This window comes from Tyto alba, unplaced genomic scaffold, assembly GCF_018691265.1.
Source record: "Tyto alba isolate M040663 unplaced genomic scaffold, T.alba_DEE_v4.0 Super-Scaffold_34, whole genome shotgun sequence".
NCBI lineage: Eukaryota > Metazoa > Chordata > Aves > Strigiformes > Tytonidae > Tyto > Tyto alba.
Genome location: NW_024881309.1, coordinates 5,319,526 through 5,331,069, shown reverse-complemented (window position 1 = coordinate 5,331,069; position 11,544 = coordinate 5,319,526).

Sequence of the window (11,544 nt, the reverse complement as noted above, 5' to 3'; positions counted from 1 at the left end):
TTACCTGTAAGGGGAAGAATTTAGGAAATGAGATAGCAAGTGTGCAGCCATTAAGCTTTTGATCTCTGCAAGGGCACAGAAGCAAGAGCCATTTGGAAAACTGAGGAGGCTGTGCATTGCTGACTGTGTTCAGGTTTCAGTTCGTGAACAGCAGGAGGAAGTTTGCTTACCACTAATGTTCAGTTCACACCAGACTTGTGTTATTCCTGCTGGGAAATCTAAGAGGTGAACTGAGCCAGCGTTTCCACGGTGTAGCAACGTGATGAGACTAAATGGCAGAACACTTGCACTGTTGAATATTTAAATGGGTGTCAACTACTTGCTACTTTGTGAAAGGCAAAAAAAAAATATCCCTCAACATATTTTATGTTGCTTTTCCTCACTACTGTGAAACAAGCTAATCTGTGGGCAGCATACAGGAACCCAGAGCAGAAAGACGATTTGACCGGGGGCTCTTTGTAGGATTATTTTGCTTGTTTGTCAGCAGCTAAAATCTCATCCAATTGCTGATGTATATAACCTGTCATAGGTGATTTGTGATTTGTGGTAAATTAATTTGTGGGAAATGGGTCTCGATGCATTTTCTTTGAGCAGATCTGTCCATTTCACTGATAGTCACTGCAACAAAGCTCTCAGGCAGTTGGGAGTTTTATTGCCTTTTCTTTAACTCGACCTGAGTCCATCTCCCCCAGGTTTAGGAGTTTAGCACATGCCACTTAAGTTACTCCAAATTTCTCTGCCATTCCTAGTCCATGACTGTCTTTTCTGGGTTGTCTCATCATGTAACTTCCTCAATGACATATTAAAAGTGTATTATAGTGTTCTTGTTCTCTATCATTTAAGATGTCCCTGGTGGACTTGAGCTGAAAGTCATGTCTTTGAAGCCACTTTCCTCTTTGGTAGGAGGGGCAATGATTTTAATAACCACTGAATGAATTTGTTAAAATAAAAAATATTAAATACACTTTACACATTTAGAGTCACAAAGGAAAATACTGTAAACTTTGAGATTATGGAACTGTGACATCTGCTCAACAGTTGCTTGTTGTCTTCATAGGTGGCTTGAGGGAGTCCTATTTGATTTGTTATGGTATCCATAATACGTTTTACAGTGCCCAAAGTCCTTGCAAATTCAGACCCAAGGTCTGCATGGATGTGCTCAAATGTACTTGCAGGGAGAAGAGAATTCAGGTTTAAACAACAATTTGCAGCCACCTTAAAGACAGCAGCAGAAATAAGCAGATGCAATTTGTTACTCTTGCACTGCTGACAAGATGAGCGTGGAATGCCGTGGGCAAAGACAGCAGCGAGCTCCCTTCTGCCAGCTGTTCCGTGTCCCCAGGGAGCCTCCTGATTCACTGAGTTGACTCAGCGTAAGCCGTTGTGCAGTGTATACGATTCTTTCCTCAGATCCAGACCCTTAGTGACCACGTTGGGGGTTATGTTCTTGGTGTTGTGCTCGCTCTGGAGCATCGCAGCGCTTTCCCATGCTGCAGCATAAGGACGCTGGCAAATTCTGGTCGAAAGAACATTTTTAACTCATGGAGAGTTGATGTTTATACAGGAAGGTGTGGGGCTTGATGGCTCAGGTTCTAGGTGCTGGGTCAGTCACACAGAGTAATGTGTGTAGTATATTCACCTAGATACCAAGATCAACCAACCAGAAGAAAGGTAATAATCTGTAACCTCTGCTGTCTACTTCAGGGTTCTTCATGTCAGTACTCTTTTCCCATCCTCCCTTCGTGATCTGCCTACTGCTAGTCCTAGTAGCTCAACCTGAGTGTGGTATTCCTTCTTGAAATTGCTCCAAGTCAGAGAAAAAAAGATGTACTCATATATCGATACCACGGCAAGGGTTATTTCCTTGGCTAAAGGTTGCTTTTCTAGTTCTAAAACCCTGTAGTTCCTTAGAGTTTAAGCTCTAACAATAGAGATGACTGGCTACCTATAGCCTTCCTGCAGTAAAGCTACTTAATGCTATGTATTCTTTTTTTTTAAAAGGAGTTCAGGAGAGGATGTGACTGTGTACAGCTGTTTAGGTAAAATAGTTTGCACGGGCTATAGAGGAGAACTCTTCAAATGACACTTCTCAAGTTTTTGTCATTTCTGTTAAAAATACCCTCTTTAACTTCCGAGTACCTATTTTCTAAAGCTCTGCTTTGTTTTTTTACCTCCTCCAAAAGAAGGTAGACTAGTGTTAAAGAAATTTCTTTACCCTAGGTTTCCCGTAGCAGAATCTTAGCCATTGAATCTTATAAAAATAATTTATTCACATGGTACAGGAGGAAAACAGCTCAAGCTGGGTGCCCCTGGAGAGGGACCCTGAACAAAGAAGTCCCTGGGCAATGACACCCTCGGAGTCCAAGCTCCCCTCCCCTTGTGGGACAGTTTGGTCCAACAGCAATATTTGGGTCTGGGATCTTCTTGTTCCTCAGTGGATCCTTTCTCCGCCTCCAGGCTGGCTGTTCCTTTTCTTATCTTGAGGATGCAGCTTCTGCTGATGGATGTGGTTACCTTATTTTCCATAGGATGCACTGGTCTCGGCACCTCCCTTCCTGTAACTCAGTTACACCTAGAGAAGTTCAGCATAAATTCACCGCTTGTGGCCTAAGCCTTGAGAGAGTTTTTCTATTAAAGCTACACAATGGCTTCTGTTTGAGCTGGGAAGCGGCTATACAATGGATGGTCTGAGCTGCCACGACAACTAGTGTGCAGCTTAGGAGAATTATTTGATATGTGTCTGTGGGGGGAAGCACACAGGTAGGCACCTAACTTTGAATCACGGATATTTTTCAGGATTGTACTGTTGATTGTAGATTGAAATACTTCGCTTTGTGTACAGCGTACTATTAAATAATGTGCACGCTAATTATAGTAAATATGATGGTGTGAACACATTAACATTGTTAAAGTTAATGACCCAAGTCATTAGCATTTAATGTACCTTTTGAAGTTCACTCAGTTGAATTAATTGCAATATTGGAAAATGCTGAGTGCATTGGTTCCAGAGGTCTTGCAGCAGTGTCTTACCTGGGACTGAAATGATGAAACAGCACCTGCTGAGAACCCTGCAATTTGCCAAGAGGTTATCTGATTTTTTTTCTATATCTTTTGTAGTTTGCAACTACACTATGTAATTAAGAGACACTTCTAAAACTGGTGAGAAGATACTGTGTATTTTTTGCCTAAAAGTTAGTGGGGTTTTGGTTTATGGATTTTTTTTTTTTTTTTTTTTTCTAGAGAAGCATGCATACTTTCCCCCCCTCTGAAATGTGTCCTATTTTATTTGTTTTTGCGAAGGGATGGGACTCAGGAGAAGGGGGTTTTAATATCTTAGATATTTAAATATATATTTTAATATCACTTAAATGCTTTCCCATTTGAGATCACTGTCTGTAAAGACATATGAAGTAAGTGGCTGTCTAAAATATTTAAATGGCCATTGTTATGACCCACTCTGAGCAACTCTGAATGCCTTGTATCATTTAAAGTATTTATCTTGGAAGCTCACCTGTGATGCTCCTGGTCTGCAGAGCTAATGGAGGGCCACGTAACTTGCTTAGGAGTTAATAAAACAACCATAAGACAAGAAGGAGCAAGGACATGAAAACAGATTATCCAGGTTTCAAATTAGCACTCCAGCTGTTGGATCATTCATCTGGTGACCCTACTTTCCAGGTTAGCAAAGTTCAATTAACTAATATTTGTGGTGTACTTATGATAGGCTGTAATAGAAGTTAGGAGATAGGAATTGTGCTTAATATGCCAGCAGACAGCGAACTGTGTGCAGGCAGCCCTGTGCTAATAAACTGTGCCCAGAATTCACAAGAAGCCCCCATAGTAATTTAATTGATGTGTTCTGTGCATACTGCACCAAAGAGACAAAAAGTACTTTAAGTCTTTCTTAATCTAAGAAGAAAATGGTAAGAAAATGCCCTAGTGCAATTAACAATGCTAACATACTGTAAGCCTACCCCTCTCTCTTTTTCTTTTTTTTCTTTTTTTTTTTTTTTATTTTTATCTTGTCCTAAATTTCTTGCTGTGGTGTTCAGTGTTCAGGTTTAGTAATCAGAGGACCAGCTTCCTCTGCAGGAAGACTGAAGACTTGGAGAGCAACTCAGATTTATCTTCATGGTGCAATCTTTTTCCCTGAGATGAGCTATGTATTAAATAATGCTGGGTTGTGCAATTTATTTATGTTCTCTCAGTGAAATCAGAACTTCACCATAATCAGGCCTTTCAAGCGTCAATTTGCTTCTCATCATAAAAGCTCAGGGCTTCACAGTTCCTATGGAAATTAAATTTTATGCATGAGTAATAGAGAGGTGGAAAGTGCCCCTGCTTGTTTATCCACCTGAAAGGAAACTTCTGGTTCAGGTTGAAAAGTTAAAATGTGTGATCCAAAACAAACAGAAAATTTAGTCTGTTTGCATTCATCTAGATTTCAGAATGTCAAAGCTGACAGGTTCAGTCCAATATGTAGCTTAACCTTCTCCCCAGACTTGAGGCGTTTTATTGATGAAATTAGTACATAGCAGTCAATGTGTTGACTATAGATTTATTTCTTGCACAAAGTTAAACATGAGTATTGCAAGTGAATTTGGAGTAATGTAAGGTCTGTGTTTCAACATCCTTGGTTAATTGCTGAGAGTTTGGTGTGGGGTATTTTTAGGTTTTTGGTTTTTAATTTGTTTTTTTTTTTAACCACGTTGAATGAACAATTGGAATTATACCTGTAGGAATATGGCACACATTAGGTTTTGAATATTAATGATGGTTTGTCTGCAGGGAAAATCTGAGTATAAGCAGAAGATAGTATTGTCTCGATTGTCTGCGCTCCCAGGAACTGCAAAGAACCCAGGAGTTGCTAAAATCAGCCAGCAAAATATAGGCCCTTTTTCCTGTCCCTAAGTGACATTTTGCATGTCCTTTGTGTGCAAAGCTTTTCCAATGACTGATGCTCTCGCTGTGTCCCATACCTCAGAGAGAAGTAGGTAAGAGGAGGAAAACAGACAAGAACGAGGACTTTGGAGAGCATCGTTTTGCCCCTGTTATGAAATTCTTTGTGTGCTCTTAGCAAGCACACATCATCTCTCTGATTTATGTCTCTCTCCACTTAAATGGGTACAAGAAGCTTGTTTTCCCTCCTCACTGGGTTCAGTGTTGTTTTGGACCCTAAGATGAAATGTGGAGGGTGGCAAATTACATCAAGACTGAGCATCCTTCCCACTCCCAACACGGTGAGGCAGCTGTTGGTGGGGAGCTTGTTGCAGAATTGGGCCTTTCCTTTCAAGCTCTTTGGAAAAGAATGATACCTTATTATTTACAGAAGCCATCTCACCGTCACCTTTAGGGGCCTATAGTAATGTAAACATGTAAACATTGTTCTTTGGAAGGACCAGTTATGCAATCAACTTCTCTTTAAAAGAAAACAAACAAAACCAAAACAAAATCCCCCCAAAACCCCCAAACCCAGTGTAACACAGGCTGGGGAGAGATAAGATGAGAAAAGGCAACTGTAAATATAGTGTGGAGAGATTCTGATTTTTCTGCCATAGGGTAGATTGGAATTAGAGCAGAAGCAAAATTACTTGCCCACCATTCTTCATTTGATTTATGAATTATTTTACCTGCTGACAAGGAAGCACCCGTGGCCTGGGTGCAAAGCACCTGGAAGCTCATTCCCCTAGTCCTTTGGCATCCTGTCTTGAATTGGGTGGTTGATGCTCAACTCTTTTTAAAGGTGACAGTGGGCAGAAAATTCTCACCCCTGCCGTTTTTAGTTCCTGCAGGTGAGCACACTGGCATACAAAGTTTCCCAAATGGCTGCCAGGCCATCTGGCTTATCTGTAGTAGATAAAACCGAGTACAAGGACAGGTCTGCATTCTTTCATTAAAGTATGACTTTAAGTAAATAAGACATTTAAACTGGTAATGATGTATCTGTCTTTCTCTAACCCCACTTAACACCGAAGGATCACAAGTAATTGATCATTTCCATTTTGGATCTTGATAGCATTTTTATGTAAATTAGAAGTTGCCCCTACAACGATGAAATATGAGGTCCTGGAACAGAATAATATCAGATTAATTTGTAGTTTATGTATCCTTCTTGGATGTGGCACGCAAATTATAAATACAACCCTAAGTGCCCTTAGTGAAGCTCCTAGTTGTGTTTACTGATATGAAACAAAAAGAGGAATCAATTGATGATCATAAATATGTCCCAAAAGATCAGAAATATACCCAAAGGAAGACATTTAAGTAAATATGTTGCTGAGGCTTGTCCTTGAGGTATGTGCGTATTCCTAGGATGATAGTAGAGGTTTTCTTGGACAAGGAAAATGTTGCCAAGAAGTAGAGCCAAGATGTTATTAATGTGAAGAAAAGAGGCAGACCTTTGCTGTTGTAGTGCTTTTGATGAGCTAAATGATTTGTTGTTTACGTCGCACCGCCTGTATGCATGGTGCAATTTGGAAGACAGAGCCCTGAGTCCGAGATGCCTGCAGACTTGAGAGCCTCCTGTTGGCCTTCTTTTTTCCTTCCTTCTCCTTTTTTTTTTTTTTATATTTTCTCCCTGCAGTAAATTTCCTTCTGGAAACAGTTTCACCCGTGCTCCCTTGATCAAATTGCAGTTATTTAAAATGCTGAAATAGGTGAGGCGACAGATAAGAACAGAAACAGCTTTTAAAAGTCAGATCTTCAAGCAGATCTACCTGCACTGCTGCCAGTTTCTGATCTGGTGCCTCTGGCTGACGCAAAGGCCGCGATGCAGTTTTCTAGCGGTGTGGTTGACGGAGGTACCTGGACAAGGCGGCAGGCAGCAGCTGACGACTCAGCCACATCTCCTGGGTGCCCAAACATCTAACTGGTCGCTGCTCAATTTTCCAAACCAAGTTTTGACAAGAGGCCTCCAAAGCACTCAACCTGCCCGATTTAATGTAAAGTCCATTAAAAACCTCAGTTTGGTTCTGAACGTGAAAATTAACATATTTAAACTCTGTTGATTGCCTTTAATTTCTACAGTGATATACCACTTTAAGCCAGCAGTGTGTCTCTTTTCCTTGAGGACATTATGTTTCAGTAGCCTGTAATATTAACAATTAATGCTCAGATTTCTAGGATAGGTTTACTCTAATTTTAATAAAAGGCCTCGAAGGAAGGGTCAGTGAACTGTAAGAAATCAATCTTTCATAAGCAGTCTTTGGTTCTCATTGAAATATTTATGAATGATAAAGCTATCTTGACAAGGCAAAGTTCAGCACAGAGGCCACTTGTGACAACATGACAAGGTTTCATAACAGACAAAGTGTATAATTAAAGCAAGAATGTAGAATGAAAGCAGAAGGAAATGTGTCCGTTTCATTACATAAATCTTCAAGGAGTAGTAATCCGATGTGACTGCATACTGCAAGAGGCTGTTCTCAAGTTAAGTCTAATAAAGATTTCCCAGAGAACATAACTGTGAGCAAGTGAATAAAAACTATTAATTTAAACTTTTCTCTAGTAGTCCTTAGCTTGATGGATGAGCAGAAAAGTTCTCAAGTAATAAATGCATTTAACCTAATTTAAGCTTTGCATGAAAGGAGGGCTGTGTAGTTGTTATTTTTTATATATATGACATGAGGTAAAATAACTGTCTTGGCTTGTTAAACTTTTGTGGTGTAGGAAAATGTTCATTCTTTTATTATAAAGTAGCTCAAGTCACTCAAATGTTTTGTAGCTGAGCTGGAATTAGAAATAATGTATTTTGAGTCCCAGTTCCTGTGAATTTTTTTCACCTGGCTCTTACAGATTTGTCCAGCTGTGTAAATGTGCATAATGGGATAGGCCAACAATTCTTCCCATTGTAGCCCACAATTACTTAGGCGGTGAAGCATGGCATTAAATGTATTTTGTCTTCTAAAAAGAATGAAAAATATGGTTAATAGCTTTAAAATCTCCTCTCAATTTTAAAATGTTTTTCCATCTACTGAGTTCCACAGACTGAAAACCAGCTGTGTGAGGTTTTCCGCTTAAACATGGGAAAATGTTTGCAAGGCAAGTAAATACGTAAAAGTCAACTACACTTAACCACTTACTGGGAAAACCAATATGATTCTGTAGTATGATTACTGTTCTTTGAGCTTCCTGAAAATCTTTTTCTTGCTTGACATTTTACACAAGGTTCTTTTCCTTTTCCTGTGAAATTCTGTTTGTTTTAATCTGAGATGTCAGTCTGTCCGAGTAGCCATCTCAGCTCTAGAATTTTCCCTGCTTGCCCTTGCAGCAGGAGTTAATAGGTCTGGCTGACATCAGGGTGCCACTCTTGGAGGTCGGGGAAAGAAGGAAAGTTTGAGAAAGATCTACTATATATGTAGGTATCTAGAGTTGCTTCAGTTGTGATTGTAAGAGTCGTTAACAGCAGATAGATGGCCAGAGTGTTTGCATTGCCTACTGCAACTGTTGTGGTGCATTAGCTTTCATTTGTGATGGGGTTTTACATCTGATTTAACATTTAATATACTGGTAAAATTCCTGCAAAAGTGCCTGTCATTTTATAAAAAATGCCATCTCACGCCTTTGTCGAATCATTCAGTAGACGGTATGTCTTGAAGTAGGAGGTTGTTTTTTCCTCTTTAGTAGGCAATCGAGTGAAATGGTACTATCAACATACTTCAGTGTTTAGATATTACTGTTTCTGTTATAAGGAAGGACATCAACAGTGTACCGCAGATATTTAAGGGTATTTATCAGGGCGGACAGAGATTACGGACAAGAGTGGGTAATATATAAAGGGAAGTTCCAACCCTCTGTTTTGTCTTCAGATTCACCTCTCTGGCACAAGGCAGGGCACTGCTTTATTTTTTAACTTCTTTAAGATGTTGCTACAGCTTTTTGCTTTCTGTTTTCCTAGTTCAATCCCGTCCTTTAACAGTAAAGAATCCCCTCCTCTCGCTCCTCTGCTCCCTTCCCTTCCCCTCCACATCTTCACCTGCTCAGACATTCCCTGCAGCTCTTGCTCTCCCCGTTTTCTCCCATTCAGCACTGCACCCAGCCAAATTGATTGTACCTCTCTTGCAAGCATTGCGGGAAGTATGGCTTCGCACCAGTATAAACTATAGTATTATTGATTACAGCAATTGTCTTGGCAACTAAAAAACTTCACTTAAGTGAGCTTGCTTATCATGTATTTTTATTCCAGCATTTCCAAGATTGATCTGTTCACCACGAGTTAATAAGATACACGTTATTTTTACTTTTCAACTTTACCACTGAGTTTATATAAAACTAGCATTTCCAGAGCAGCTTTTGCATTACAAAAGTAATGCGTGATTACACTTTGAATTTCTTAAGAGTTTCCCTCTACCTTTTCTCCTTCCTTCTCTCCCTCTTAATAGTATGCTCTCAGGGCCAGAAGATACCACCTAATCTTGCTCTCAGGAAGGACTGTTGCAAGCCATTAAGCTGCAATGGCTGCACAAATTACCACTTGCAAGCTGAGTGACAATAACGAAGCACAGTCATGTGTTCCACAACTTAGAAATGTGAGGTGAAAACACGTTAGTATAAAGCTCCACAAAAGTGGGACTGAACTGTTCATTTTGAGTGGAGTCACTTGGTGCTTTGAGGGTCACTGCTCAGTAACACTTCCATTGAGAAGTTGGTTAGTTGGTATTATATATATTTTCTGGAGCTAGAAGACAGAAACGGTTGTTGCGCTCCCTGCCACCAGAGATTTCAGTTCATATTAGTAGGACTTTTAAATCCGTACTAGTAGATGGACTCTCCTGGTTTTCCTCAGTGTCTCAAACACCAGCCAGCCAGTGTTTGCAGCTGCTTTGCATTGGTACAAACCCTGAAAAGGTGTTAAGCCTACAGAATGGAACCCTGCATTTAGCAACCAGAAAGCCAAAGCTTAAATGAGAGGTGAAGACATAATGATAAGTGTTTGTCAGTAGGGAGAAGTGCCTATCTTCAATTGCAAGATTTTACTGTTTATTACTTAGTTGAATGTCATTATCCACAAAGGCTGTTGAAATTAATGTATAAAGGAGGGAAGGAGAAAGCTAGCTAAATTGCATTATAAAACACAATCTACATCACAACAGGAATACATTCATTTAGCGTAAAATTAGCAACCTTCTGCTAACAGAATAATGAATAACTGTAAAGGCTTATCATATTAAAAGAAGAATAAAGAAAGGAGAAGCCCTAATTGTACTTGTTAATTCACAACCTCACCACTATTGTAAGAAAAACTAAATGTGAACAAAGCAATAGTCAGCCTTGTATTCTTGGAAACTAACGCAAATGATGGTTATCCATTGCTATTATTTCAGCAGATCTCAATTACGATGAGAAACACAGAAAATAAGAGTAATTTCAGATTAGACAAAACTATTGCCTCCCTACGCTTCTTAACACTAGTTCTTTCTGGGGCTTGTTTTGTTCTTTTCTGTCCTTCTCACCTTCACGTGAGGGTGAATATACTGCTAGGGATGTCGGTACGCAGCAGGACCTAGGTCTGGCCTAGTTTCATGGGGCTATAATGTAGCAAGAAGGTTTCACCAAATCTAGGTATTATTTTAGTCTAACTCACATGATTACTGGGTTCATCTTTTTTTTAATGGTGGTGTATATAGTTGTAGTGCAGCGTTTATCTAGAAAGTATTTATCCATTGTTTTAAAAAAGACAATTGTTTTAATTTTCTGATGAGTTCTAGTCAGCGTGTCTCCAAGTGTCTGTCTGGTATTCTGTCCTTGCCGTAATGCTACCATCCTGGCAAAAACATTTTTTCCTGTCTTGGTGATAGCAAAATTGCAATTTAGGGTAAATTAGGGATCACAATCCTTGGACTAGCCAGTTGCAAATGGTGTCATGTGGTAATGCTGTACCGGTGACAAAATAAGCTTCTGGAAGTTCTGTCCTTTTTGAGACCCGTGTGCCTGTCTAATGCACTTGCCATTGCCGTGCCCCAAGGCATGATGAAAAAAGGGCCAGGGTCCGAATGCTGCTCACGTCTGCCAATTAATGCACTAAGACAGTATCTCTCATCACTAAGCAAGAAAGAACCATTGCAGAACATTCCTGACACACCATCTTACGACTTAGAAATGAAGCAGTTGGGTGGTTCTGCCTTTCATTCTGCCCATCTGAAGGAACTGTGTTCCTTACTTATCCACATAGATGCTGCTCATACTACTGGGCTGCATGCCAGAACATTTTTTAAGTGTACTGCTCCTGACTTGCGTGTTCATCTTCCTTATAACATGATTGATTTCAGTCATTGGGCCAGAAATGCCCTTCCAAATTGTCACTGCTTAAGGGCACTGCTCAGGGAAAATACAGACACAAATCATCCCCCAAAATAAAAAGGTCAACTGGTATTGAATTAGTTCATTTACAGAACTCTGTGGAATTAGCAATATACTCTTAAATTGCTTCTTGACTGAGGACTTTTGCCTCATTAATCCTAAAGAACCTATGAACACTGTTAAAGTCTAATAGAATAATGAGTGAGACTCCAGGGACCGTGCACACATACTGTACTGCAGAAGACA